Below are 27,250 nucleotides of genomic sequence, written 5' to 3' on the forward strand. Positions count from 1 at the left end.
CCTGCGTATGGATGTTCGAGTTTCCTTATTCTTCGAACGAAGCAAGTGCTGGAGTTATAAATTAATCAAGATCAAAGCCGCTTGCTTCTCCTTGAGTTGGTTAAGCAGTCGGGTCGTGTAGCCGTTAGGTTGTATTCGGGGGATGTTGGGTTCGGAAACCACCGTCGGTAGACCTGAAGAATTCTTCCATGGTTTTCCATTTTCAACCAAATATTGCGAATTTATGCTAATTAAGGCGATGACCGCTTCCTTCCCAGTCCAAGCGCTTTCGGCCGTCGAAAAAGTCACAAAGCAAACAAAGCAAACGTGCGCGTAGAGGCGCGCGGCTGTGAGCTTGCATTCGGGAGATAGCGAGTTCGAATCCCACTGTCGGCAGCCCTGAAGATGGTTTTCTGTGGTTTCCCATTTTCACACCAGGCAAATGCTGGGGTTGTACCATAATTAAGGCCACAGCCGCTTCCTTCCAACACCTAGGCCATTCCTATCCCATCGTCGCCATCAGACCTAGCAAAAAAAAAAAAAAGCAAACGAACATACAGTACAGTACATACGCCTTTGTTATAAACTTATGCCCCCAGTCTGCAAGACTCTGAATTAACTAAGCGAATTGTGCAGTTCCACACATCTTTCGACCATCAAGGGCAGAGTCTATCCCTGATCTCCCTCTACTTCTCTTACCTTCCACGAGAAAATTAGAATTTCTTGTAGGTATCATTTTATCCTCCATTCACCTCACATTGCCTTACTACGAAAGCCAGTTTATACACACAATAATATCTCGTCAGCGATTTATCGTGTCTCTGAAAAAGCACTAACGTTTACGGTGACGGTGTGATAGGAAAAAGCTGGCAAGGTTTACAAAGGAAGTGGCCACGGCCTTAATTAAGACACAGTTTTAGTATTTGCCTTTTTTCATTCCGTGGTGTCCGGCTCCATAGCTACATTTTTAGCGTGATGTCCATTAGTCAAGGGGTTCAGAGTTCAATTCCAGGACGGGTCATTGGTTAATTCTTTTACCTAGGGAGCTGAGTGTGTATGCCGTTTTCAGCACCATGAGTTATCTTATACAGGGCCCCATCCTCACAGATGCGCCGGTCACCTAAACGGTGTCAACTTTAAAGATCTGCACCACACGCCATTATTATATTCCGGTGGTTTAAGAAAGAGCTCAAATACTCCAACCTCATGTCGGTATATTTACCAACACGTAAGAGATCTGCTTTGAGACGAATTTCCGGCATTTCGGTGTCTTTATAAACCGTAAGAATGTAGTAGGATATACAACTAATACAATTCCAAAAATTAAACTAAAAATGAGGAATTACAGAAAACCACCTTGAGGATTGCCGAAGGTGGAGTTCGATCCCACCGTTTCCCGAACAGAAGTTTAAAATCACACGGCCTCATGCCGTGCAGTCAACTTGGTAGAAATAATAATAATAATAATAATAATAATAATAATAATAATAATAATAATAATAATAATAATAATAATAATAATAATAATAATAATAATAATAATAATACATTGGATGCCAACGATTTCAGAAGATATGAGGGAGTTGGAATTCGACAGCAGTTCGTTAACATGCCGCAAATCAATGACACGCAACTGTCAGATTTTGATACCTCCGACTACCTTCCTAGCCATCTTCCTACAGCTGTGAAAACCCTTGGAGGAGTGGAAGGTAATGCTTCCACTATTCGTAAACTCCCTACTGAGCAGAGTGGTTAGTTCTGTGGCCAGCCGCCTTTTGTCCTCAGGAATTAGCCTGGTACTCATTTTTAGTGTGGGCTGAGTGAAACTCAGAACATTAGCATCGGCAGGACGCAGAAAATAAATACAAAATTGCAATTAATATTCTTCGCAAATCAGATCGCAATTTTATCAAAAACGTTTTTGTTATGTAGCATTTTATCAACAGGATCATTATTAACGGAGATATCTGAGAGTACATTTTTGCACCTCCCTCTAAACTACAGAATTTAACCCAGCGTGAATAATATTAACAACTAATATCGCACTGCCATCTCTCGAGACAAAGGCTGATTTTCGTTATGTTATATTCTATTCTATTCTATTCTATTCTATTCTATTCTATTCTATTCTATTCTATTCTATCCTATTCAGCCTCCACGTGATGCGCCTACATACGTACATGATTGAACTTAAAAAATATATTTCCTTCTTATTCTGAACATGAAAGGTATATTTTTTAAGAAATTCTGACCAAAGTGCAAGAAAACTCTAATTCTATTTATATAAATGCATTAATGTCCACCTGTGCGGTGTAGTGGTTAGTGTGATTGGCTACCGCCCCCGAAGGCGCGGGTTCAATTCCCGGCTCTGCCACGAAATTTGAAAAGTGGTACGAACCATGGAACGAGGTCTACTCTGCGTCAGGAGGTCAACTGAGTAGAGGGGGTCCGATTCACACCTCAGCCATCCTGAAGGTGATTTTCCCTGGTTTCCCACTTCTCCTCCAGGCAAATGCCGGGATGGTATCTAACTTTTAAGGCCACGCCACTTCCTTCCCTCTTCCTTCTCTATCCTTTCCAATCTTCCCATCCTCCACAAGGCCTCCTTTCAGCATAGCAGGTGAGGCCACCTGGGCGAGATACTGATCCTCATCTCCAGTTGTATCTCCTGACCCAGAGTCTCACGCTATAGGACACTGCCCCTGAGGCGGTAAAGGTGGGATCCCTCGCTGAGTCCGAGGGAAAAACCAACCCTGAACGGTAAAAGGATTAAGAAAGGAAGAAGAAAGAAGATACATTAATATTGGAAACCAGGTGTGTATTATATTGACACAGTATTACGATCTTCACGAGATCTGAGAGACGGTCTTCTCCGGTAAGATGGCGCACAGCATTCCAATATTTATGTCTTTGAATTGAGACACATAGCTGGTTATATCTGCTAGAAGTAAGGCCATATGACAGCCGTACTGTTCTTAAGTTATGGTGCGTGAATAGCATTAAGAGATGAATCAAAATTAGTTTGAAATAAGACCAGCACCGTCACGGAATCACCATGTAATTCATATTACACAATTAGGCATTCTTATTGTTATTGACGAAGCCGTTGTAAATCCAGCGGGGAAAGAAGGGAGTCCCTCGCTGTACGTGTCGGTCCCCCTGGGGAGTCTGCCAGCCCTGCGGGCATAAATCAGCCCCCCATAATGTGAGCTATAATTATCTGTAATAGTAATGCCACACATATCTCAGCCATGAGAATGAAGGCATCGTGTTCTTTGTAATCTCAGAGCCCCGAACATATCTCATACGGACTTCAGATGCGCCTAACCATAGAGAATGTTCTCCTGTGGCGTGTAACTGTGTCATCCAGTTCTGTATCACTAGCTAGCTATCTATTATTTTATGTGTGTAATAGGATATGACATTCCTTAAGGTACTGTATATCATTTGCACGAAGTTTAAATGTGTAGTAATCCTGAGAATTTCGTACCGACCATAGTGGCGCACTCCTTGCCTGTCCTTTTCTCAAGATAGTAGGCAATGGTATGATGATAAACGGGGCTAAAAGCCAGGTTGTGAGTTTAACAAATAGGACAAGTCCCCTCAGTTTTAATTACTGCGTTGATGGGGTGAAAGTTCCTTATGGAGATTGTAAGTATCTAGGTGTTAATATAAGGAAAGATCATTGGGGTAATCACATAAATGGGATTGTAAATAAAGGGAGCAGATCTCTGCACATGGTTATGAGGGTGTTTAAGGGTTGTAGTAAAGATGTAAAGGAGAGGACATGTAAGTCTCTGGCAAGACTCCAACTAGAGTATGGTTCCAGTGTATGGGGCCCTTATCAGGAGTACTTCATTCAAGAACTGGAAAAAATCCAAAGAAAAGCAGCTCGATAAGTTCTAGGTGATTTCCGACAAAAGAGTAGAGTTACAAAAATGTTGCAAAGTTTGGGCTGGGAAGACTTGGGAGAAAGAAGACGAGCTGCTCGTCTAAGTGGTATGTTACAATCTGTCAGTGGAGAGATGACGTGTTATGACATTAGTAGACGAATAAATTTGAGTGGTGTCTCTTAAAAGTAGGAAAGATCACAAAATGAAGATGAAGTTGGAATTCAAGAGGACAAATTGGGGCAAATATTCGTTTATAGGAAGGGGAATTAGGGATTGGAACCACTTACCAAGGGAGAAGTTCAATAAATATCCAATTTCTTTGAAATCATTTAAGAAAAGGCAAGAAAAGCAACAGATAGGAAATCTGCCACCTGGGCGACTGTCCTAAATACAGATCAGTATTGATTGATTGATGGATTCGATCTCAACTGAAGGCGGTGCCATTTGAAGAAGTCTAAGATGACTGTTGTTTTCAGGAGCCGGACTAAGCCTTTCGACTCTGATGGCATGACGTAAAATGAGCGTTAATTAAAACTTACCCACTGACGAAGGTGAGAATATTATTCTGCTACCGCTTTTTCCACGCCTGTGCGGTAGCGGGTGAGAACTGTTTCGCACATACATATTTAGTCCAGCTTTACGGCCAGATGCCCTTTCTGACGGAAATCATATGGGAAGGGATGTAATAACTTTTGGAGTGGTTAGAAGTGTGATATGTTCGTTGACTATAAAGATGACAAGCTGTCAGTGGAGAGATGGCGTGTTATGACATTAGTAGACGAATAAGGCTGTTGAGACAAACACAAACACCCAGTCCCCGAACCAGATGAGTTAATCAGAAGCGATTAAAATACTCGACTCTGCAGGGAATCGAACCAGGGACCCTCCGAATAGAAGGTCTTAACGCTGACCATTCAGCCAAGGAGTCTAAGATGAGAAAGTGTAAATCAAACTACCATTGCCTTAATGGAACTACGTGACAGTTATTGAAGAGCCACCTGACTGTGAGATAGCGTCCCGGGACAAGAAAGCTAAGAATAACGGACGAGAGGATGCGTGACGTTGACCACGCTCACCTCGTATTCTGCAGGTGTTTCAGATCAGCAGCGGTCGCTTTATAAATTAAGGATGATCAGGGCTGTAGCGACATGTGAGGTTTGCTTTCAGTTCATTGTTGTGTTCCGATCTTTAATAACAGTGCGCGTGGCTTTAGGCCATATATTGGCATTAAATTTATGTTTTATTGCAAATATGGTCAAAAAGTATTGTTCAAAACAAGGAGGAACTGCTAGTAGACAGTGTGAACAAGATTGCCGAGTTTAATGTATGAATTTCGTAAACGAAAAACGAAATGACTGGAGTTTCGTGGAGTTTCAGTGACTTCAAATGATTAGAAAAATATCAAGCGGATGTATCAAAAGAAAGATGTGTAAAACAACTGTCTGTGGCGCATGGAAGACTGACTGGTATTCAGACTGAGTCCAACAAAATAAGAATGAAAATCGTGTAAATATCACTTGGTAAAACCGCAAGCAAGTGACTGAAATAAGATAGCCTAGGTAGAGCTCGTCAAGTTAACCATTCCTTCAGTTAACACTCTGGACTGTGGATTAAATATCACACTACCGGGCGAGTTGGCCGTGCGGTCAGGGGCGCGCTGCTGTGAGCTTGCATCCGGGAGATAGTGGGTTCGAATACCACTGTCGGCAGCCCTGAAGAGGGTTTACCGTGGTTTCCCATTTTCACACCAGCCAAATGCTGGTGCTGTACCTTAATTAAGGCTACGGCCGCTCCCTTCCAAGTCCTTTCCTATCCCATCATCGCCATAAGAGCTATCTGTGTCGGTGCGACGTAAAGCCACTAGCAAAATATATATATATATAGCCTATATCACTCTAAGTCAGATGTATTGACACGAACGTACAGTATTAGATGACGATTGTTGTTTTTGTTGTTTAAAGATACCGAAAATTAATGTCATCGGCCCATGAGTATGGGATTAAGATGATATTTTGAGTTATCAGTCCATAGACTGGTTTGATGCAGCTATCCATGCCAGCCTACATTTCAATTTCTACATAACTACTGCATTGTCAACCCACCTTACAATATAACTTTCTTGCGAGTAACAATCAATCACTGCCCTCTCTATAACCCATGGTAGTTCGTTAAGCCACTTAATAACTAGGCAGGTCACAGTAATTTGTGTCGAAAAGAAGTTCCCTTTAGGCAATGGATTAAAAGTAGGATGACGATTACTGACTAAGACGGTGCCGCATTCTTGTCCGCAGGCCAAGTTCCGTTCCCAGGCCCCGGAGTTGCGGTCGCGATAGTGAGAAATCACTTGACGTCATGTATTAGCGGCACGGGTCTGGCCTGTTCTTCCTGTATTTAGAGCGCAGCGCACGTCCGGCCGTCCGCTAAGTGAATCACTCGACTATAATTACAGCGCAAACCGCACGACCTGTAATTGTGGGTTTCTCTTCATAGATCTGATTTATAATGTTCTTGACTGCCTTAGTCACCTGTTCTTTTTCAAAGCAATGCTATACATGGAGTGAGCTTATGATATCTTGATTTCCATAACCCTTACTTCTAGTCCAGTATGTTGTGCTTGCATCCCAAGTAGCTACATTTACAAAGCCACAGGTGGGTATTTCCATTGTGGCCGAGTGAATGCTCAACATAGTTTAACCTATCCTTAACCCTAAAATTACGACCCTGTAGCCTACTTCTCAGTAACAGGACTGAAAAAAAGGCGAGTTACACAGTAGCCAGGCTGGAGTGAGGTATGCATACGAAATCATTATTCATAATTTCTCGTGTGCTTGTTGATGAAAGAATTGTGATTATCCATAACGTACTTTATGATCATTGGAGCTCAGATGTTTAAGACCTAAAAATCGTCGAAATATGCAAGGAAATAGGACCATAAACGTGACAAAATATGAGTAAAAAATATGACCCTAAAACTGACTATATGTGAACCTTGTAAAATTAAGTTTCCACAATCGGAAAGCTAAATGTAAGGGTGTATTCTGCCCGAAGGCAGGTCCGAACCTCCGCAGAGGCGTGCCTGAGCCGGAGTTTACGTACGGTAGGGTGGCCAGTTCCTTTCCGCTCCTCCATTCCCTTACCCCCACCAACAGCACCTGGCAACCCATCCAAATCTTGATCACCCCCAATGTTGCTTAACTTCGGAGATCTCCAATATGTCTACGGCCGTTGGCACTGGAAAGCTAGTTACGCCAAATTAATGCCTAATGATTTATAATTTCCATATCATTTAAATATACGGTAATCCATTTTAATTCACTATCAAGCAGATTATCAGACATTGTGCACGCTAGGCCTTCCATTAAAATAAGTCCTGTAAGAAAACTAAGATCACAATTATGCTGCTGCTGCTGAAGATGATGATGGTGATGATGATTGTTTAAAGGGGCTAATATCCAGGTCACTAATGGTCCGAATGAAACAAAATGTAATCATTATAATTCTAATTACAGAAAATGATTAGGATTTAAAATATTATAATAAAGAAAATCATTATGAATGTAAAATAATCTGTGAATCTAATTCTAAGCCTTTTATTTTCTTGAAAAATGGTTTAAAATACGTTCATTTGTAACGCGAAATCATTTACTTAATTCAGGTTAGAAGTTCAAGCCATATTAAAGTATCCAAACAGTTACTTACAAACATAGCCAAAAGAATAAGAGCTTAGTTAAAAGAAAAATTAAGAAACAAATAAAAACTTCACTTTTAAACACAACAAAATAGGTCAATGCCACTCAAAGTGGATGACGAGGTCTACTGACAGCTCGTCATCTCGTAGAATGAGGTGAACGGTACTCGGGAATTTAAGATTACAGCGCAGATCGGCCAGGTCTGCGCACTCGTAAGGATGTGTACTAGGGTTAGGTGAACCCCGCAAGTACACACCGGGACGAGGGGGTGAGGGTCAACTCACTTCAGGAACTATATAACTGAGTTGCTAAACCACGGCCAATCCGAAGATGTCATAATACCACAGCTTCTCTCACAGAAACCCGAGGGGAAGCCTTCAGTAGCTCCGTGACTCCTTTAATCGTTCTCAGCATATTGAAAGAGGGATGGACACCCGCTCCTACTCCCATTAATAGATGTCTTAGGTAAGAACGAATAATAATAATTACAGTTATTGTTGAAAGGGCCCGAAAATCTAGGTTACCGGCCCCTAATGTACGGGATGGAACGAAATTTAATAATAATTTAAAATTAACCTAATAACTAGAATTTAGAAGATGAAGAAAATCGTAATGAAATTAAAATACACAGTGGATCTAATTCGCAATGCCTCATTTTCTTTTAAAATTATTTAAAACATGAATTCAAATATATTAAAATGGAATAAGGCATTGCTTTTGAAACTAACTATACATTTCATTCAAAGCTCGTTTCAAAAACACATTAAATATACAAGAAGATGGGTAAAAACAGAGTAAAAGGAATAAAACACGTTCAAACACGATAAAACAATAAAAAGGATGACGAGGTCTGCTGCCTGCTCGTCGTCTCGTAGAATGAGGGAAATGATACTCGGAAGTTGAAACAAGAGTCAAATTATTGGTATCCTTGTATGGGCATCGTGACTTTCAGAAACACGAAACCTCTTAGAATATTAGTTCATTTTTATTTATTTATTATCAAGATAACAGGTTTCTTTGCTTTACTCATAGTGATCCTCCTTTGAATCGTATTCCTCGAAGTGTACTAATAGGCCTATCCGTTAAGGTATGCAGGGCTGCAGCCTTACAATGTACTTCCATTTTCTTAAATTAAATTATCTTGCACATTTCAACATGTACCTTCATTCAGCCTGAGTTAAGGGACCTCAGCACAATGATATAATGTATTCCATGTGTAAATTTAAATAACTTCGTAACGTTTTCTTTTCGTTACCTTCCATTCAAAGAACAAAGAAAGAAAAATGGGAATGGTACGCCTATACCAGAAATTTCGTTCATCTAATATCTATGTATGCCTTTACTGGCGAGATGTAGTGTTTACAGTGCGCTATGTCTTCTGGTATGGGCTAGAATAAAATTGTTACTTTCATTGACCTGTCTCAGTCTTACTCTTGGCTTTGACAATATGAAAGTGGCTGAGGTATGAGTGACGCTAGTAATGCCATTCCTTATGCAGCCAGTCCCTGCTGTGCATGGTGTGAAAATGTCGCTCATAGGGTCAGTTGGTGCATGCATTTCAGTGGACTTGGCAGACTGATGTGCAATGGCAACTTCTGGCTCAGTGAGGAAAGCAATGGGAAACTACCTCACTCGTCATTTCCCTAGTACGCCTCTTCAGTGACACCTAGGCCTGTTGAGGATCCAACCAGCCTTCGGGCTGAATACCTGACATACATACATACAATATCTATGTTCCTTGAACTTTTCTTAGGCATCATAGAACCAGAATGTTTCCATTGAAGAACTTCATATGCCTTGAAATATAGAACGGTATCTCGATTTTAATCGACCCAAAAACCAATCTAGGATTAAATCCCATAAATTTGAGCGTGAGGAGTAAGTGTCAGATTAAATACGCCACGTATACGTTAGTATACGGTAGTAGACGAATAAGCCAACGAAAAATTGCTGAGGAGACAAAAATACCACGATCAACAGTAAAAGGTATCATTCATAAATTCCTATTTTTTTTTTCCTTTACGTCGCACCGACACAGATATGTCTTATGGCGACGATGGGACAGGAAAGGCCTAGGAAGTGGAAGGAAGCGACCGTGGCCTTAATTAAGGTACAACTCCAGCATTTGCCTAGTGTGAAAATGGGAAACAACGGAAAACCATCTTCAGGGCTGCCGACAGTGGGGCTCGAACCCACTATCTCCCGATTACTGGATACTGGCCGCACTTAAGTGACTGCAGCTATCGAGCTCGGTATTCATAGATTCAAAACTACTTCGACTGTGATAAATAAATCAAGAATAAGACGCCATATCTCACACAACGTGAAGACAGACGCAGTCCACGCACCGTGATTCAAAATCCGCATGTTTCTGGTCTTGTACGGCGTCAGAACGAGGAAATCCAGGGTAAAAACCTCCAGCATTTAGTTAAACATATGGAGGGATCCATCATGATACAGGGGTGTATGTCGGCTGTATTTCGGAGGCTGGTGTAAGCAACTTCTACGTAATACCTACAATAATGGACAGGCTGGTGTATTTAGTCGTTTTAAAGCGGCATCTGAATCCCAGTGTAGAAAAATTAGGTTCTTCTGGTGATTGCTATTTCCAACAAGATCATCATCGTAATCATCGCTTCATATTCAATTTTCTCACTCATCTTTGCCTCCTTGGGAAATGAGTATTTTCCTACTATGGAGTTTGCCCGATCTATCCCTATTTACATACCGTAGCGATAACATCAATGAATCAACAAGATAACGACAGAAACATTGTGCGTGGCTCGTTAAGCATTGGTTGCCTTACAATACATCTTATGTGTTGCAAACACCAATCCAGTCCAGTCGCCAAATTTAAACCCGATGGGGCATTTATAGAAGGAGCTAAAACAGACACGGTTGGCAAGGAACAAGGGTTAACCAGCGAGGAGACTGGGGCAGGTAAGTCGCAGGTCATGATGCCCGGCTCCATGGCTAAATGGTTAGCGTGCTGGCCTTTGTTTGTAGGGGCCCCGGGTTTGATTCCCGGCCGGTCGGGCTTTGACACCTTCATTGGTTATTTGCACTGGCTATGAGACGAGGTGTGTCCTTAAATAGAAAATAAAAGGAAAACAAGGAAAGAATATAAAATCCACAGCCTGTTTCCAGTCATTCGAGTGGGTCAGGAACGGAATGAATGAAGCCCCATCTAGCGGTGAAGATAGGAATTGTGCCGGCTGCCCAAACCTGTCGCACTCCTCTGGGGCAGTGATTAATGAATGACAGATGAAATGAAATGATATTGGAGAGTGTTGCTGGAATGAAACATGACAGGGAAAACCGGAGTACCCGCAGAAAAACCTGTCCCAACTCCGCTTTGTCCAGCACAAATCTCACATGGAGTGACTGGGATTTGAACCACGAAACCTAGTGGTGAGAGGCCGGCGCGCTGCCGCCTGAGCGTTGGAGGCTCTGAAAACAAGGAAAGAATGAGAAAAATAAGAAAACAATCATTAATTAAAATGCATAAAGGACAGACTCTGCTAGGAACTCCGTCCTAATCTCCCAAGAACTAAGTAACAGCTTCGGTGCAGTGTAGCTTTACTTCACGTACTTGAACTACTGAGCAGCTATTAGTACGTGAGAGAAAAATGTAGTATCTCCTAATGAGTTAAATGACGTATGAAATCTTGAAACTTTCCAGAATAGAATGAATCCAGCTTTTCGAACAGAGAATCAGTAAATGAATCGCATTGAGTACTTAATAGTGAATTTTTTTTTTTTTTTTTTTTTACAAAACTTTAGTTAACACAACTGATTGAGTGGATTTACGAAGAAAGAAAATATATTCTTTACTGCATGTTAATCCTTTGAAAATAAACGAGATTTCAAAAGAAGATGGCTGCTATATCCTGGCTCTTCTAAGTACGTACACATACTAGCTCGCTCAGTCAAATCAGCAGAGTGGAGGTCAGGAGTTTGGACAGGCTTACACATTACCCTGGTGATGGTGGGGATCACAAGTGGTGGGGTGATGACGCGCGTATGACTATGAAGAAAAATAGTCCCTACTCAGTGTCTTGATTTTAACGAAGAGATATTTGGATATAAGTTGAACGTACATGAGAATACTGAATTTTAAAAAAACATGGCCTATGTAGCTAAATTATCCTCATAAATGTGGTAGATAACTAAAAGTAAACCGCATCACCCCTACATCAAGGTTGAACGCAGGGAAGGGCGGGAAGGGATGGCTGCGGTTGTGGACTGTGGAGACAAAAAGTAGAGCATGACGATGAGTCTTCGCCGTTTGGAAGACTGCTTTGTTATGTTGAAAAGAATAGCGTTGAAGCTGAATAATGTGGTCGAGTATTGCCGACTAAAGTAAATGAGACAGGAGACCGATAAATATTTCAGTGCAATAAATTCTGAACAAATGAAAAGTTTTGTGTGTAGGAATAAAAACCAAAATAGTCGCTACACTTGAATTTTGCTCTCCATGAGCTGCTTATGCCTTGTGTGACGTGAGGTAGAGTCACCATATGCCTCGTGTTGTGCACGATAGCCCGTATTTGAAGTCAGAGAAGGGTTTCCTGTGCTTATGGTGCAGTAAAAACAAACCATTTCAGTGTCTATTTTTGTCAAATTAATTTAAAGTAAACCCCCTATGTGGGGGACGCAGACGAAAAATACACACACAGTATCCCCTGCCTGTCGTAATAGGCGACTAAAAAGGGTGTATTAGAACCATGAAACTACTTGTGATTAGTACCATCACGTGGAGAACACCATGAGTCGCCTTTACTTGCGAATAGTACCACTATGTTAGGTACACAGTAGGTTTGTGATTAGTAGCAACAGAAGGGAAGTCTGTCTGGGTTTGCCAGTACCCGTGATTAGTATCATTGTGAGAAACACCATGGGTCTGGGCGTTGCCTGTGATTTGTATCACTATATCAGCAACACCGTGGGTCTGCGTTGCCTGTGATTAGTGTCCACTATATAGGAGACACCACGGGAATACCGGCGCCCGTGATTTCCACACCAAGGTGAGGAACACCATGAGTTTGCGTTCCCTAGGAGTGGCGCCATTATGTGAGAAACACCATTGGTCTGCGTTACCTGTGCGACGTATAAACTTGTGAGTAGAACCATAATGTGTGGAACACCGTGAGTCTACGCTATTTTTGATTAGTACCGCAATATGACAAATACCATGGTTCTACTTTACTAGCGATAAGTACCATTATTAGGGGCCGATGACCTAGATGTTAGGCCCCATTAAATAACAAGGATCATCATCAATTTAAAGTAAATCGAAGACAATCGTGTTACAAGTAGGAACATCGCTTTGAATTCTATATTATTCAGCATAATCGTTTAATCACACATAGTAATGCTTCTGTAAGTTTTTGACGTATTTAATTTCTTATATATTTGTGAAATTGCAACTCAGGAAAATGAAAAATTATTTCTCTCATGAATATAAAGTTAGTTTAAATACCCTTGTAATAACTGTTGTTTCTCTGGCTGCTTGTCGACATCGACTATCGACCTAACGACATGGATATTAGTTTAAATCGAAATGAGTGGTTCATTTCGTTGTAAGATAAGGACTGGATGTGGATTTAGAGAAATGCGAAGGGATCTAGTCTTGATTTGCACTTAAGGATCTCACTTCTTAGCAGTCAAATGTACTGTTTGTAGCAGACACATTTTTTGTTCACGGAACGGAGATGTGCAACAACCTTTAGCACATTTGTAACCTCTTGTGTGTAAGGCGTCGATTAGGGATTTCTCCGAGCATATTCCATTTCGGAGGATTGGGAAAGAGAATATTTTCAGACATATCCCGTATTCCACTCTTGAAAACCTGACAGCTGATTGCTCCTGTAAAATTTTCCAGCCTCATTTCACCATTCCTCTCCAACCTCACTTAGTCAACTTTTGTATCTTCGGACTCTTACAGTACAAAATTAGTAGGACCTCAGGAGCTTATTTTTTTTCGACCTTGCCTTTCATTGTATATCTACGTGCTGTATCTCTTCATTAACCCTTTACTGCATACTGTTGCCCTCAGGCAACATACAACTTTACACCTGTATAAATGGATACAGATTGTGGACAGAGGTAGTTTTCCGGCACACCTTTAACTGTACAGTCATTTAAAGACATATACCAGTGATGCCTTGTTTTTTTTTACATAACATATGACAAAACAGCCCTACAACCAAAGGTACTCCTTCCACCCCGTCAGCATCCACGCGTACCAACCACCGTTTACTTTACGTGGGCCCTCCCCATCACATTACCACAGGCTTCAGGAGTACCTCTGGCTCAACCTCAAAGACATTACCGACCTACGGTCGTGCAAGTATACTTGCGCCCTGCAAGTCAACTTTTGTATCTTTGGACTCTTACACTACAAAATTAGTAGGACCTCAGGAGCTTATTTTTTTACGACCTTGCCTTTCATTGTATATCTACGTGCTGTATCTCTTCATTAACCCTTTACTGCATACTGTTGCAATTCACATCACATACGAGTGTTAAGCTATTAGCCCCAGTTAAGAATTGCTGGTAAATCTAAAACACTGAACGTAAGTTGAACATTGAAGCTTGAAATTTTCTTCACCAAACGAAAACGAAAAATAATTCATGCAGTAAAGGGTTAATGGGTTAATCGGAAGATTGCTCTCATTAATAAATTTCAATAGTGAACGATTGCAAAGCTTGCTTGAGCTTCATCGGATCGTGAGAGAGGCGGTGGACATTTGGAAACTATTCAAATTAAGATGGTCCATATCAGTAAATTCGGAAGTACGTTAAAATACTTCTTCTGAGGAAGAATATTGATACCTATTGATGGGACTTCAAATTCCTAACAATATTACTACATTATTTGTTTCTTTTCTTCATTCTTTCATTATTTCCAGCATGTATAAAGCCCAATGTATATAGAATAGACAAATTCTAAGCACTTTCCCAACTGATTATAGCAAATTACTAGAAAGATAAATATATTTTATGTGTAGTAAGGATGAAAAGGAGGTTATGAGATTAATTTCTGTCTCTATGCCTGTCTGATGTACACTTCGCACTGATCATTTTATTAAGACGTTAGACCTTACTTCACACAGAATAGATAAGAACTGGAAATATACTGAGGGTTCAAGGAGCATCGAGGGGGAAGCACTGAAATGTTAAAATACTACCTTCTCACTTTTATGTATAATTTTCGAGGTCCTAAAATATATTAAAGAAAATTGTCGTTTAGACTTTTCTACAACTGGCTTTACGACGCACCGACACAGATATGTCTTATGACGACGATGGGGCAGTAAAGATCTAGGAGTTGGAAGGAAGCGGCCTTGGCCTGAATGAAGGTTTGGCTCCAGCATTTGCCTGGTGTGAAAATGGACAACAACGGAAAACCATATTCAGGGCTGTCTACAGTGGGAATTGAACCCATTCTTTCCCAAACGCAAGCTTACAGATGCGAGAACCTAACCGCATGGCCACTCGCTCGGTATAGACGTTTCTTCTAGAAGGCACTGAGCCTGTAGAAGTTATAGGCCTTATATACAGAAAAATGCTCATGCAATGATTTTATTTTTGATGTGTTGTATATTATTGCATTACACTAATCGACTGGTAGACTTGGCTATGCTTTGAGTTGGAGATATATTGGGGTTCATGAGTCACCGGAAGCCCATGAAATTTTAAAGTATTCTATTGTTGTATGTATAGTTTTGAAGGTCTTGAAGACAACTGTACGGGAAGGATGATTTTGTTATACCTATTCCAGTTCTAACCGAAACAATACTATACACTAATCCACAATGATTGCAGGGTCAACAGACAGATAGTGAAAATGACAAGGGGTTCATGGCTGCTGGAAATATCTTCTCCCGCCTGGAGTTCTTCTCCTTAATTTTCGAGTATTCCGTTGACCCTCCGACTCAATATAAATAGAGTTGGGACAGTTAGGGTCGCAGCAAGATTACACGTTACCTGCAAGCGACATAGTGTGCTATGTACGTCATACTCAGGCACGTGACTCAGGACTGTACAATTATTTAGGAACGGGACAGCAGTGGCTCTATGGTGCAGGCGAACGTTTCACAGTGGACAGTTCCGTTGCGAGAGAAAGGGTAATAATGCCGAACGCACCTCCTCCAAGCACGTTAGAAAAGGCATTTTAAACATTCGTACTGTATGTGAATTCGATGTACGGTTTGTCATGTAGTAATGAAGGGTGTTAAGCGTAAATCGTTGCAACATTGCAATAGTAAGACGCATTAATCACCCCTGTGGGTGGAGGACGCAGTCGAAGAATAGGCATATATCCCACGGTATCGCCTTCCTTTCGTAACAGGCAAATAAACGGGGCGACCAAGGGATGATAAAAGTAGTAGTGATGTGCGCGAATGTAGTGATGGGACATTCGATTCATTTTACTGAGTCGATTCATTGATTCCGTCCACGTTACTGAATCGATACAGTGATCCGATTCATGGCACATTAGACACCGCTCGTACTGCATCTGTGTAGTATGTACTGGTAAGACAGCAGCAACAGCATTCAGTGCTCGCAGCTGCCATCTGGTCTTCATACTATGAACTCCTTTATTAGAAAAAGAAAATGATAGTCACTCTAATACATCGAAGGTTTCCCGATTAGGAAGGTAGCAGCCATGGCCTTAATTAAGGTACAGTCCCAGCATTTCCTGGTGTGAAAATGGGGAAATTACGCAAAACCATCTTAATGGCTGCCGACGGTGGGATTCGAACCCACTATCCCCCGAATGCAAGCGCATAGCTACGTGATACTAACCACACGTCCAACTCGCTCAGTCATTTTTGAAAATATGTATTCTTCTATCAGCTGAGGATTTTTTTAAATCGTCATATTTTGTATAGGCTACCCGAGATGTACAGTAGCCCGCTGGTTTTCTGATTCAACATACTGTTGGTTAGGTTATTGCGTCAATCAGTTCACTTACTGTCCACATATGGTTGAAGTCTTGTGCAACGATATGACATACGAACTGAGAGAATACTGAGCCGTTCTTCCCAATATAAAACAGGTACTTTTGAGTGGTCATGAGCATTACTCATAGTCATAGGGCAGGCTAGAATCGAGTTTAATTGTCAAATGTCAACTAAGTTATAATACTAAGATTCATTATTGAATAAATGGTATAACCTAATCGCCTACCAACTTACTAGCTACTTCAGAATTATGTTTTGACTACCTTTTTAACACTGCAAATAAATCCATCTATTATTTCAACCTCCCAGTAAGAAGAGGACAGTGAATGCAAGTGGGTATTATTTTCAAATGAGCTGAGCTCGAGAGTCCATTATATCATACGATTCTTTCAGTGTATCATGGCTCTGTATGTATTGCTTCAGAGGAATTTTGGCTCCCCGCCAATGTCCAGTGTACCGATAATCAACCATGTGTGTGTGTCTCACTGATCCTCGACTGCGTACGATTCTTTCGGTGTGACATGGCTCACTGTATGTCTCGCTGCAGCGTAAGCTCGGCTCTCCGCCAGTGTCCAGTGTGCCGATATGGAGCCGTGTGTATCTTGTGTCTCACTGAGCCGTGCTTGTTCACGATTCTTTCGATGTGCCATGGCTCACTGTATGTTTCGCTGCAGCGGAAGCTCAGCTCTCCGCCAGTGTCCAGTGTGCCGATAAGGAGCCGTGTGTATCTTGTGTCTCACTGAGCCGTGTTCGTTCACGATTCTTTCGGTGTGCCATGGCTCACTGTATGTCTCGCTGCAGCGGAAGCTCAGCTCTCCGCCAGTGTCCAGTGTGCCGATAAGGAGCCGTGTGTATCTTGTGTCTCACTGAGCCGTGTTCGTTCACGATTCTTTCGATGTGCCATGATTCACTGTCTAGCTGCAGCGGAAGCTCGGCTCCCCGTCAACGTCCAGTGAGTGCGCCACTCAGCACTGTCCGCTGGGAGTAAGCTGAATCGTGTGCCGTGAGCTCGCCGTTCCTGTGAATCGATTTACTCGGACACTTGAATGAATCGATACACTGCTTCGAATCATGCATTCAGTAGCCAGCACTACGCGAATGACGCCTGGAATCGCGAGAATCGGTTCCTACCACACCGAGGCCTCAGTCAATGGCGCATGCGAGGAATCTGTTCCGCGATGACGTCATCACAGTTTGCTGGGCACACTCAATAATGTGAATCGTCCGAACGTAAGCGAGGCAAATGCGAGCTTGCAATGTAGTGTGCTGTTTTACAAGCAGGATGTCATCACGGAAGAGGTCAAAAGTGTGGAATCACTTTGAAAGAGTACAAAATGTTACTAAAAAAGTAGTGTGCAACGTGTGCTTAAACATTCGAAAACGAAACATTAGATAATTCATTCTGACAATATTCAACTTTCCAGTCGTGAAGATAGAGATGATGGTGAAGGTGAAATCAGTCGGGCTCGTATCCGGTGCTAATCGTTTTCCATTTTTACACACATACACAAACAAGCACCGCTCGTCGTCACAATTCTAACGTACGTTAATATATATTAATGTTGTAGATTGGAGCCCTCGAAAGAAAGCCCTAGATGACGCATTTGTGGAAATTACAATCAATTTCAGCCATTATCTATACTTGAAGATGAAGATTTTCTGAGTTTCTTGCAGTAGTGAGATCCTAGATATGTTGTTCCAACACGAAAGTGAGTACGGCAAATGATTGAAAACAAATTCAATAGATATGGTAGTTGATATCGAAAAAAAGAAACTATTGGAAAGAGAGCATGTAAGCCTGACAACCGACTCGTGGACGTTTATATCAACATAATCGTACGTGGCAGTTACATATTTTGTTACTCAAGATTTTCAGCTACAGACATTTGCATAACAGGCAGCTAGGTTTCATGAAACTCATACAGCCGTCAACATTGCATCGGAACTTCAGCGCATCATAATTGAATGGGGCTTAAAGGGTAAAGTTGTATGCCTGGCAGACAAACATTGCTGCTAACACGAAAGCTGCTACAGATATCATATGACCAAATATTACATATATTCTCAGTTTTTCACACATCATTAACTTAATTGTCAAGCGAGGGCTCGACAGAGCATCTGTTTTAAGAGGCAAATGCCGCAAAATAGTTGGGTATTTTAAAGCATCGTGTACAGCGAAAGAAAGGCTGGCATCTATGCAGATCTCACTGGGAAAGCCTGTACAAAAGTTAGTGCAAGAGGTTGATACCAGGCGGAACAGTTCTTACGCCATGTTCTCACGGCTGAGTAAGCAAAAGGAGTAACACCATCAGAATGGGTCACAATGCAGCCACTTGCTTCCTCAACTACAGACTTTCGATATGGTAACTACAGAAATATCATCTGAGAGTCGTGTTTCTCTCTCAGGAATAATTGCGATCAGCAGGCAACTATGATTGTTGATAAAGCAGCATATTGTTCAAGAATATGATGATATGGTGAAAGAAGTATTCGGTGACCTAGCTGCGTTAAAAACGAAGTTCTCAAAGGTGGCACTGGCAACGATTCTGGATCCTCGGTTCAAAATCTTACCATTCACTAGCAGCGTAAAACGCAACGAAGCTGTAAATGTACTCATTAATTGTGCTTCCATGCTACTATCTAAGATTTCGTCCACTCCAACACCAGCCACCAACGAATAATCAAGCACTACCATCTGTAGTGATTCGCTTTGTGGTTCATTTAATGCACAGGTCGCAGCAGAAAATCAAACTCACAACGTCCGGGCAGACGCCACGGTAGAAGTGCACCGATACTTGAAAGAACGTTTTGCATCTCGCTCGTAAAATCATTTGGATTACAGGAGACAAAATGCGACAACGTTTCCAACGTTAGCTACATTTGCCACAAAATATCTGTGTTTTATCAGCAACATCTGTTCCGTGTGAACGACTTTCTTCAAAATCTGATACCGAAGAAAAGAAATTATTTGAATGGTGACGTACACAATATATTTCAAAATAAAAACTAAAACGGGGCCATTCAGGTACGAGGAGAGGGGTATATTACACATTAGGGACGACTAACACATTTAAATTAAATGTATATTATTGTTTATTTATGGATTAATTAATCCACACAATAATGAAATAGTAATGAACCCGATAGTCTGGAAATATCATTATGCATTAACCCTATACCCTACGTACTGAAGTGGTTTTCATATATAACTTTTATCAACATAAGTCTGTGGAAATAATGCATATTTATAACTAGCAAATGTACACGTGTTTCGCTACGGCATTCTACATTGTGTACAGATATCGAAGTAAATTTCTGTACTTGCAGTGTAAGATATTTTTAATTGCACGTCTGTTAGCGTTATCCAAGAACAGCATGGGGAGGTTCCCATACGTTGTTCCCAATGTAAAGTGTGAGTTGCTGAGTTATGATGATAACGGTAGGCTCACTTGCCTACTGCCATTCACAGTCAAGTCGGGAAGTTTACACTACAATGGCAGGCCCCATTGTCTACTGTGCGGTCACAATCGATTTGGGGAGTTTTCGTTACAATGACAGTCCCCGTTTCATACTTTCAGATAGATTATATTTGAGGAGGTTTCTCTAATAATGGCAGGCAAATTCCCCACTGCCAGTCAAATTTGAGTTGTGCTGCCATCATTACAATAACAGGATCATTGTCTTACTGCCAGCTAGCTTACTGCCAATCACACCGAATTGGTGAGTTACCATTAAACTAGCAGGCCACTATGCCTAATGCCAGTCACTTTGATGGCAGATTACTCTCACATACCAAGTATCCAAAATTTCTAGGAGTCATTCTAGATAGGACTCTAAGTTTCAAAGAACATCTTAGCAGAACTTCCGCCAAACTCAGAACCAGAAATAATATCCTGCAGAAACTGTGCGGCACTACGTGGGGGTCAACAGCTTCTACACTTCGGACTTCTGCCCTTGGACTAGTTTATCCCGTGGCTGAATATTGTGCTCCAATCTGGATAAACAGCGCTCATGTTAAGCTTGTTGTTACTCAGCTCAACCAAACCATGCGTTTAATATCAGGGATAATCAGATGTACTCCAACATAAGTCACATACCACCTCCATCCGTGAGAAGAGAACAAGCACTTATCAAGGTGTACAATAATATGTGCAACAATTCTTCTCTTCCTGTACATCTTGACCTCCCTGTTATTAACAGGAAGATACTTCGCTCTCGCCACCCTCCATTGAATACTGCAAGGAAGCTTGCTGAAAGTAATTTCAACATGATTGACAGCTGGAAGCAATTATGGAAGTCCTCTGCAACACCAGAACAGCAAGCTATGCCATGCATCACATCTAAGCCACCAGGTTTAGAGCTCGCCAGAAAAATTTGGTGTACCCTAAACCGAATCAGAACTAATTATGGTAGATGTGCAGACTCCCTTTATAAATGGAAGAAAATTCCATCTCCCGAGTGTAGTTGTGGTGCTGAAAGACAAACTGTTCAGCATATTATCCAAGAACGCCCTCTATCAGCCTTCTCAGGAGATCCAGCCGAGTTCCTGATGGCTACTCAAAACGGTGTAAATTATATTAGAGATACCACTCTGACATTTTGACTTAATGTGTTCAGACGTGAAAATAATTTTAAAATACTTTTATTGTGATGTGATTGTAAACCATACGATAAATAAATAAAATAATTTATCGGGGGGCCGATGACCTTATATGTTAGGCCCCTTTAAACAACAAACATCATCATCATCAAGCAGCATCGTTTATTTATAATGGCGGGCACCCTTGCCTACAGCCAAACATGATCGGGTAGGGGAGGTTTGAACAAAATTGAATGCTCCCTTGTCTTCTGCAAGTCAAATCGAGAAGGGAATTATTCATTACAATGGTAGGTCCTCCTTACTAATGCCAGTTACATAGGAGTTGGAGAAGGACACCATTCCTATTGCCATTCAAAGTCGATGTGGTGAGTACTGATTACAATAGCAGACACACCCTTTCTCGATCGCTACAAATCGACACAAATGAATTAGTACGCGAACCTTTTCTTGAGCCGTAGTTCCCAGTCAGCACTATGGAACTCAGGGCTCAAGAAAAGTTTAGCGTACTATATATAGATAGACATACGAACGTATATGTATGTTTAGAACATTGCAGACCTCCATTTACAGATTAACTGCTGCCAAAATGAATTATATGACAGAATACCTACTCTCTCACAGCACATTTTCATTTACTGGTCAAAATACATGTTATTTATTGATGGAACAGACTCCAAGTATCCACTGTAACTTGCATGAATGGTCAATGGTTCATATCTTCACGATGCCATTGAACTCGCTCTCAACCATTTAAAATTATCCATGCAACATGCCACAAACTATCCTAGCCTGTCCCAATGACTATAAAACACACATTGATTGCCATCTATGCTAATTAATATATTTACACATACGAATATCATGTTAGAAGATCACGCATTATAAAATATCACATCCCAACGCACGTTCATTTTTTTTTTTTTTTTTTGCTAGTTGCTTCACGTCGCACCGACACAGATAGGTCTTATGGCGACGATGGGACAGGGAAGGGCTAGGAGTGGGAAGGAAGCGGCCGTGGCCTTAATTAAGGTACAGCCCCAGCATTTGCCTCGTGTGAAAATGGGAAACCACGGAAAACCATCTTCAGGGCTGCTGACAGTGGGGTTCGAACCTACTATCTCCCGAATACTGGATACAGGCCGCACTTAAGCGACTGCAGCTATCGAGCTCGGTCGTTTCTTATTAGTATAGAATATCGTATTTCAACACACGTGTCTTATTATACACAATTCATACCCCAAGGCATCAGTCTCAAAATATCTATATCTAGCTAACCCTTGTTACAAAGAAAAAAATAAAAGTAAACTTTTCATGCACGAAAATAATATACAAGTTAAAATACAGCTTATCATGCATAAGTGAAATATTATGAATCAGGAGGTACTTATCGAGTTTGGCGGCGTTCCCTGGTCAGCTGTACAGCATATTTGGCCTTCAAGTAGGCCCCATTATATGATTCACTCCATCATAATGGTAGCGTTAACGAGTGCATAAATGCCTTCCTCGACATCCATTTTCTCCACTTTTGTTTGGTATAACACTGCACACAAGACCACTCGCATTTTTTACACTAAAAATACACACAGAAAAAATATACATGTATTATACATAAATACACATTACACTCTTGTCACAATTTAGTAAATACTCCGTCTCTGCAAAACTTCGCGATTTCTTTTGCACGTAGCACAGAGCGTCCCGCGACTTAACATCATTCCGGTTTCTACCGCCCAACTAAAAGGTTGATAACATGCGACTTTATATCTCCAAATTCCTGGTCATTTACACTCCCAATTATCTACATACATACATACAATGTCATTATAGAGATGTTATACCTTTCAGCGTTCAGTCTGCAAGCCTCTAAGAATTTACAAAACTTCGCCACAATCCTCGATTTGCAACTAGTGTTGTGGTCTCATTTAGTTCTATACCTCTTATCTTTAAATCGTTAAAAACCGAGTCTAACCATCCTCGTCTTGGTCTACCTCTACTTCTCTTACCCTCCATAGCAAAGTCCATTATTCTCCTAGGTAACCTATCCTCCTCTATTCGCCTCACATGACCCCACCACCGAAGCCGGTTTATGCGTACAGCTTCATCCATCGAGTTCATTCCTAAATTAGCCGTTATCTTCTCATTCCGAGTACCGTCCTGCCATGTTCCCACCTGTTTGTACCAGCAATCATTCTCGCTACTTTCATGTCTGTTATTTCTAACTTATGTATAAGGTATCCTGAGTACACCCAGCTTTCGCTCCCGTAAAGCAAAGTTGGTCTGAAAACAGACCGATGTAAACATAGTTTTGTCTGGGAGCTGACTTCCTTCTTACAGAATACTGCTGATCGCAACTGCGAGCTTACTGCATTAGCTTTACTACACCTTGATTCAATCTCACTTACTATATTACCATCCTGGGAGAACACACAACCTAAATACTTGTAATTATCGACCTGTTCTAGCTTTGCATCACCAATCTGACATTCAATTCTGTTGAATTTCTTATCTACTGACATCAATTTAGTTTTCGAGAGGCTAATTTTCATACCATACTCATTGCACATATTATCAAGTTCCAAGATATTACACTGCAGGCTTTCTGCACAGTCTGCCATTAAGACCAAGTCGTCAGCATAGACCAAACTGCTTACTACATTTCCACCTAACTGAATCCCTCCCTGCCGTTTTATACCTTTCAGCAGAAGATCCAGCAAAGGTGAAAGATTACAGCCTTGCCTAACCCCTGTAAGTACCCTGAATCAAGAACTCTTTCTACCATCAATTCTCACTGAAGCCCAATTGTCAACATAAATGCCTTTGATTGATTTTAATAATCTACCTTTAATTCCGTGGTCCCCCAGTATGGCGAACATCTTTTCCCTCGGTACCCTGTCATTTGCTTTCTCTAGATCTACGAAACATAAACACAACTGCCTATTCCTCTCGTAGCATTTTTCAATTACCTGACCATACTGAAAATCTGATCCTGACAGCCTCTCTGACGTCTGAAACCACACTTGTTTTCATCCAACTTCCTCTCAACGACTGATCGCACCCTCCCTTCCAAGATGCCACTGAATACTTTGCCTGGTACACTAATCAATGAGATACCTCGATAGTTGTTGCAATCCTTCCTGTTCCCTTGCTTATTGATAGGTGCAATTATTGTTTTTGTCCAACCTTACCAATACTCCACTCTAATTTAACTACTCTATGAAGCCATTTCATCTCTGCCTTCCCACTATACTTCACCATTTCAAGTGTAATTTCATCTATTCCTGCTGCCTTGTGACAATGGAGTTTATTTACCATCCCTTCCACTTCCTTAAGCATAATTTCACCAACATTTTCCTCCTCCCCATGGGCTTCACTGTTTGGAACATCACCAGGATGATTTCCTTTTACTTTGAGAAGATGTTCAAAATATTCCCTCCACCTCTCCAGTGATTCCCTGGGATCTATTATGAGTTCACCTGAATTACTCAAAACAGTGTTCATTTCCTTTTTCCCTCCCTTCCTAAGATTCTTTATTACTGTCCACAAAGGTTTCCCTGCTGCTTGATCTAGCCTTTCCAGGTTATTACTTTATTATTCTTCAAACCTCTGCCACCTTGACCGTGTACAACCTTTTTTCTGTGCTATCGTCAGAGCCAGAGTCCCTGCATGTCGGAACCTAAGCACTATCCAAGTGCTTGGGAACTGAACCTCAAGACTCTTTCTGCTCGGAGGAACGTAGCCGACCTAAAGCTGCTATACAAAGCAGCTAATGGTCTATTTAGGTCTCCAGATTTACCTTCCTTATTCCCCCTCCACGTCCCATCCCGTAGTACCAGAATGAAGATCCTATTCCAAACTCCTTACTCCCGGCTTTCTCTCACCCAAAGCTCCCTTTCTGTACGTATTCCAGCAATGTTTAATACATTATCTATCAAGAAGAACCTAGACATCTTAGTAACGTTTCCTTCCTTCTGTCATGATATTTCTAATATAACTTAATTTTCCTTCTTGTTCTTTCCAGTTCTGCTCCTGTATTTACTGTAAATGTATTTTTCTTTGTTAATATCGTTGTTTATGTAAATATGTATTATATATGATTGTACAGTTTTTATTGTGTATATTTGTGTTCTTTGTAAATATTTATATATCTTTCATTTTAGATTCATATCTAATGTACATAGCTCGGATCTTTGTAATTCGGCGTTATGCTGTTGCTGATCCTGAGTAAATAAATAAAATAAATGTAAAATATATCTTCCCACGACTTCTTTTTGGATTCAACAACTATTTTTCTCGCTCTGTTTCTTTCATCTACATACAACTCCCTGTCTGCGTCGGCCCTTGTTTGGAGCCATTTCTGATAAGCCTTCTTTTTACGTTTAGATGCTGCTCTCACTTCATCATTCCACCAAAACGTTCGCCTTTTCCCGTCTTTACACACAGTTGTTCCTAGGCATTCCCTTGCTGTTTCTACTACAGCATCCCTGTATGCCACCCATTCACTTTCTATATCCTGAACCTGCTTACTATCTACTGTCCGAAACTTCTCACTAATCATATCCATGTACTTCTGTCTAATTTCCTCGTCCTGGAGATTTTCTACCCTTATTCGTTTGCAGACAGATTTAACTTTCTCTACCCTAGGCCTAGAGATACTTAGTTCACTACAGATCAGATAGTGGTATGTATCATCAAAAAATCCGCGAAAATCTCGTAAATTCCTAACAGATTTTCTGAAATCAAAGTCTGTTAAGATGTCTATTATGGATCTGGTGCCCCTAGCCTCCCATGTGTAGCGGTGAATAGCCATATGCTTGAAGAATGTGTTCTTAACAGCTAAACCCATACTAGCACAGAAATCCAGCAAATGCTTCCCATTCCCATTAGCTTCCATATCTTCCCCCAATTACCAATCACCCTTTCGTATCCTTCAGTTCTATTCGCAACTCTTGCATTGAAATCGCCCATTAGCACTATTCTATCCTTGCTGTTGACCCAGACCACGATGTCACTCAATGCTTCCTAAAACTTGTCAACTTCATCCTCATCTGCACCCTCACATGGTGAATTCACGGACACAATTCTTGTCCTAATTCATCCAGCTGACAAATCTACCCACATCATTCGCTCATTTATGTGCCTAACAGAAACTATGTTGCGTGCAATGGTATTCCTGATAAAGAGCCCTACCCCAGACTCTGCCCTTCCCTTTCTAACACCCGTCAAGTACACTTTATAATCTCCTATCTCTTCCTCATTATCTCCCCTTACCCGAATATCACTTACTCCTAGCACATCCAGATGCATCCTCTTTGCTGACTCAGCCAGTTCTACCTTCTTTCTTCCATAAGCCCCATTAATATTAATAGCTCCCCATCGAATTCCATTTCGTTCGCTATGGTGTTTCCAAGGAGTCCCTCGCCTGTCAAATGGTAGTGGGACTCCGTTACTCCCATAGGTCCGAGGCTTGCTTAAAATGTTCAGAGCTCGGTAAATTCATGAAGCAGGATACTACCCTACGTGCACATAGTCCAAGTGATGATCTCTCCTCTAACGGGTTATGGACCACCGGTGAATTGTATAGTCCTAGCCGCCTGAGCACAAGGAGGGCCATGACTCAAAATATGTCCGAGATGCCCACTCCTATTCCATAGCAACTGGTATCCCGACTCTCAGGACCACTTACTAGACCACTCAGCCGTTGCCCATGGTTCACGAACTAGGACGTGACTAGAGTAACCCACAAACATGAACCATCCCAATTACGTAAATAAAATAAATCCAGCGGATTCAGCTATGCGCTCTCAATCTAATATGTATCAAGCTGAGAAATGCTCAAAATTCCGTTCCACGGCGAACACCGTACATCTCCGTCCGAATCGTCCCGAAGCAAAAAGCAGAGTGCCTCTCGGACAGCGCGTCGCTTCCTCCTGTACGCTTGCCTCGTGTCATGGAGCTCAGGGAATCCCCTGATCAGTTGTGTAATATCCTGCATTTAATAGCTGCGTTTACAAGTTGCAATAAATTATTAGGATATATCGCCTTAATTTTCCGACTATGTAAGAGCCTGAATCTTCTTGGTTTGATGTGATTACGATTTCGTAAACGTTTTTTCTTTCC

Source organism: Anabrus simplex, chromosome 4, assembly GCF_040414725.1.
Source record: "Anabrus simplex isolate iqAnaSimp1 chromosome 4, ASM4041472v1, whole genome shotgun sequence".
Taxonomy (NCBI): domain Eukaryota; kingdom Metazoa; phylum Arthropoda; class Insecta; order Orthoptera; family Tettigoniidae; genus Anabrus; species Anabrus simplex.